Raw genomic sequence first — 5,527 nt, 5'->3', positions numbered from 1 at the left:
TCCTTAAACCTCAGAGCTGCTGACATAACAAGTGTGTAGAGGAGGAGGGGTGCATACGGAAGTCAAGCAGATGATGGCCCCCACCACTCCTTGATGGTGGCAAAAGGTTCAGCAGAACAAATGTTGGGATGACTGATTGGAATGCCAGGACTGGCGTGCTTATGTCAGGGTTGGTGGGGGGGAGAGCAGACAGCAGAGAAAACATTTGCAGAGGAGCAGAGGGGAGAAAATGCTTTCACTGCTGAAAGCTTTTCCCTTACAAGGAACTCTCGCTCTTCTGCTGCCCACTGACTTGACCCCTGCACCTGGTCCAGTGACTCTCCAGTGCGGTTCAGCTCCTTATAACAAAACTCAGGCAGTGTTATGAAACTGATGTTACTGCATGCTTCTTTTACAGCACAGCGCTTGTGGAGTCAGTGTTCTCTAATATTTGACCCATGCGGTGGTATTATGTAACGTTTAGAAATAGAAACATAAAAAGAAAAAACCCCAAACATTATTGCACATGCTGTGAAGTCTCCAGTGTTACTGAGTTTGTCTGAGAAGGGTCAAAACAGCCAGCAGTGGGACAGCGTTCACTCAGCGGGGCTCCGTATGACAAATGTATCCCCAGAGTCGTCATGGTTAATAATGCTTTTAAAAGAGCTCTAGTTTCATGATGAAGTCATCTAAAGCAGAGTTTTTAATGTGTTGCAGCTTGAAATCAGAGATAAATTCTGCACAGGCTGAATGGGTGGAGTTCAAGGGGGTTTGGCTAACTTTAAAATGACATTTCTTCATATTGTCGTGTGAGCGGCTCTTAAAGTCTGCAATTTATGTGCGCAGTGGTTAAACCGTGTGACTGTGAACCCGGCAAATGATAAAAATGTGATGTGTGTTCACTTAGAAGTTGCAGTCATTAACAAAATTAAGTGATTCTTTTCAATTTAAGACTATTTTATATACAATTTAAGACTATTTTATTTCATCATGCTCACAGCTGTCTAAAGTCAAATGATTTACTCCAGTCAGGCCTCAGTCACACAGACATAGAGACAGTCAGGGGGATCAGGCAACCACTGGTCGCTAGGGAAAAAAATGTGTGTTTCGTGACGAGCTGGTGAGTGGTTGCTGCTGGTTATTGGTTACTGCAAGGTGACGTCAGTCACAAAGAGGGTGCTGTACCACAAACCTCTGGTGATTGCTTTGGTCACTTGTAGTCTGCTGCAGTGGCCCGTAGTTTGCATTGAACTCGCCTGCAAACACTCATCATTTGCTCTCTAAGCTGTAGCGAAATTTGAAAAAGCGCAGAACAAACTGGCAACGGAGAACGTTTGCCTTCAAAGTAAAAGCTGCACCTTTTGTGAACAACTAAGAGTGCGAGGGGGGCTGCTCAGGTTTCTATAGTGTGATCCAGGCAAACAATTAGCATTAAAATGTACATGTTTTATATTTTATGAGTGAGATCATTTCACTAGAGATTCCTTAAAAATTCTTTCTTTTGACCTTTAAAATTTTTTGTCTATCTTTTGCCTCTTTTCCACATAGACTATAAACATTTATAAAGGACGGAGAGTTGTTTGCTCAGAGAGTTGCCATCTGATTAGATTTGAACCAGGTGTCCCACCTCTGCCAACCGAGTCAGATTAGGCTACTGTAACACCTTCCTTATGTTGTTTACCCTGGAAGTGCTCCCTCGCTCACCACAGCCTGCATTCGCGTCTTGTGTGTAACATTTAAGCGCTCTCACCGCATCCATTACAAATATTTTATATGTCAGCCTTGATGTGATTGCCCTCTCTATGTCTTTGTGCACACCTTTGAGGATGGATATTAAAAGACAAGCTGGTTCTGGCCTGATGGCTGATATCATTGCCTCCCAAGACGATAATAAAAACCTGATGTTTTCTCACCACAGGCCCTGGTTAGTGATTGCCCTTGTTAGATATCTTCCATTTAGTTAGAGTCAGTAAATACAACTCAGAGGACTTGTTCAAGGGGTGATGTCACCGAGTCTGTCCGCATGAAAGGAGGTTGATAGCTGCGGCGGAGGAGAGAATATACATGTGGGCAAGAGGGGGGGTCTGTACTTTTCCACTTGGTGTATGTCATCACAAAGGCATGGTTGGCCTCCTGGTCAAGTTTCAGTGCAGATAAGACTGAGTTTTTGCTCTAAATCCAAAAAAAGATTAGGTTTTAGAAATTGTTGCTATGAAAGGAATAGAAAAATTAGGTGCTATGTCAGCCCTGCTTGGCCAAAACTGGACTTAAGATTACATAAAAAGTAACCTTTAGAGAAGCCCAATTTTAATCAAAAGCCACATGTTAAGTGATCAGAACCACCAAAGTTTTAGTTATGTCTAAACTGTGATGATAGTGTTTGTAAAGTTTTAAACCAACACAGTCATGTTTAAACCGGTTCACTTTTTTGTTTAAATGGAATTAAAACAACAGACTACAAAGAGGGTGGTTTGTCTGAATGACAGTGAAATAAAATCAAAATGGCAGGGAGACAGTTCCAGTGAAACGGTGAACTCCTACTTCTGCTAATGCTTATCACTGTCAATTCATTTGTACTTCACACACAGCTTTGAAGCTACATCTCGTCAGTGACCTGGCTCGTCTCAGTTGGGTCGCCTGCGGGATTTTTGTACATCATCTGCTGAGTGAAAGTGAAATGATTTGTGCTTCAAAGGAACAATGCAGCATCTGCAGTTTATGGACAGTGCGTAATATAAACACATTATAGAAGACACATTTTCAGCGTTTACTACATGGCGCCCACATGGGATTTACCCACCCCAGATCTCTTGGAGTGGGTTGCAATGTGGTTTTTAATTTCAATTAAGTCTTCTTGAAAACATAAAAGCTGCAGGCTGGAAAGTCAAAAGCTGAAGTTCCAAACCCTTTAGTCATCGATTTAATAATGAAATGATTGTGAAAACCACCTGAGGCAATATCTGACCTGGTGAGACTGCATGCTTATCATCTGACGCTCCCACACACCTGTGGTACTTCATGCCAGGAGTCCTGTTTCTCACTTTTTTGAACATGTCCACGCTTATCACAGATATAAAAAGGTTAAGCAAATTAAAGTGTTGGATGACATCGCTTGCAATAAAGTGCCAAGTTTGTCACAGTATAAGGAGGCGCAAGCAAAACAATGAAACTTAACTGTCTGCCATGATGCATATCGGGAGCATTTTAAGCTGAAGCAGCAATCTTCCATGCACATATGTAACCTGTCATATTTATAATATTTAAACACCAGCTTTGGTGGCACTGTAGTATTGAGTGAAAAAAATATGTTGATGTCTGTTAGTAAGTGCAGTTTGTAAAACTATACAGGCAGGAGTCAGACCTGGTTTTAAAATAAGAGAGTCTCCTAACATCCTAGCATAACAATTGAGCATGACATTAGAAAAATACATCAGACAAAGGAGCTGGGGATGTTTTATAGCTGGGGAGGTTTGTAGTTAAGTTTGTTCCCAACAAAAAGCTTTGTCCACCTAATCAATCAAACGATTTGAAAGGAAGTTTTCAGATGATCAGCTGCATCCCATTAGTGTTAGTGTTTAAACTTCTGATTTGTGTTTTAACTCAAAATAGACTTGCATTCATGGACTCATTAGCTGTCACGACATAATGCTCACTGGAAATCTGGCTGGATTAGAACATTTCTGGATATAAATGAAAAGATTGAAGTTTTACCCAACATGCCTCTGTGATGGCCGATCCATCTCCCTGGTTGTTATTAGTAAAGTCAAAGGGAAAACAGGTTTGTACCTGTTAGTATTATTAGAGTTAGCATGCTAGCATGCACGTGTTAGCTTATAGCAATGTAATTTTAGCCTTTGAATCAAATCTAATAATCTACGAAGATCATCTGAACATTTCCATGTTTTAGTGTAAGTGTAGGGTTCAATAACCTTTACTGTCAATTATAATAATAGTTACACATCTTATTAAATACAAATTAGCCCTTTAACATAACTAATACAAAATAATTAAGGTATACATGCAAATAATTCAAATCTTTGACTAGTCTGAAGTGGCCTATTAACAATGATTGTATGACACTTTCACATTGCATTTTCAGTACAATATCACTATGACTTCATTGTATTTATAAAATTAGAGAATTGAAACAATGATTTGTTTAGCCTATTTTTTTTTTTTAAATCTTTATTACCAACAAATTTGAACAATTAAATTTTCCTATCTGTTCAGGAAAATTAACCAAATTAACAGTAGGCAGCTTTGATAATAAATTTTGTATTTATTTATTTATTTAATTATTTATTTGATTAGCATTCAAATATCTCAGTGAATACAGAATAAAGATCTACCACAAAGCAAGAAAGCACAAGACAAGGCTAATTAAAAGGTATTGGCTGAAGCACATGCTTATTATGCCAACCCTTTTAACAAAAGATCTTTAGCATGCAGAAATGCATTATCTGTGCCATTTTATATTAAACAAAATCATAAAATTTCAGGGTATTCAAATTAATAAACAAAATGTTAGTTGGCTCTATATAGTTTGATTGATTTATACTTCTTATAGCTCTTTTTTGTAACAATAAGTCATATATGGAAGCAACAGAGAGCAATAAATACAATACAAAGCTGCCTAATAGCTTTAAAAATAGTAAAAGTTAAAATAAGAAATAAGAAAAAGGTAGTGCTACTTTCTAGTGACACTGCTAATATGAGATATTGCTAGTGCTGTTGTTCATGGGTATTGCCACCTGATGCAAAGTGTAGCTAATTCGCTTCAGTAAATCTTGCTACTTCCCAGGGTGAAAGTATTACTATTCAGTACCCGCAATAGCTACAGTACAGTATTGCTACTGCAGGGAACCTAACAAGCAGTGACTGCACTTTAATCCAGGACTTTGAGGGAACGTAAACATAGTAGTTAACAGGCTTATGTGAGAAGAAGAAGCTGGCTATTTAGAGAACTGTGGTTATATTGATAACATTAAGCTCCAATGAAAATTTTAGCTGAAAAAATATTAACAATTTTTAAATGTAAATAGAGAATAAAAAGCAATGATAAATATGAATATGTAAAAAACCCCCACTACTGTTAATTTCCATATTTATATTCACATAGTCTTTTTTAATCAAAGCCACAGACGCTGGGTAAATGGCAGCACCGTGTCCCAGCAGTTCTCACTGTTTCCTCATAGCAAGGACTGTTTTGTGTGGAATTTGCAGTCTGCTTGTGCCTGTGCACAAAAACATGCTAGGTTAATGTTGCCTATATCAACCTGGACAAGCTTGCAAAGAGGATTTTTAATCTCAGTGGTTTCACTTCCTGTTTAAATTTAAAAAATAATAATAAGGAACCTCGTGTGGCTGCAGGGCTGCAGGTTCAAGACTCCCCCAGGACAAGAAGATGGACACACTGTATCAGACAGACTGCACCTTCAGGTAGCAGTCATACTGAAAGCTGGGATCAGGTCCCATTATGTGACATCATCAGTTGACTAGGCATCTGTGCTCCAACAGCAGGAAGCAATTTTCCCATATCAAAGGTTGA

The sequence above is a fragment of the Pundamilia nyererei genome, unplaced genomic scaffold, assembly GCF_000239375.1.
Source record: "Pundamilia nyererei isolate P.nyererei 1_Seehausen unplaced genomic scaffold, PunNye1.0 scaffold00120, whole genome shotgun sequence".
Taxonomy (NCBI): domain Eukaryota; kingdom Metazoa; phylum Chordata; class Actinopteri; order Cichliformes; family Cichlidae; genus Pundamilia; species Pundamilia nyererei.
Note: the sequence above shows the minus strand (reverse complement) of the source record.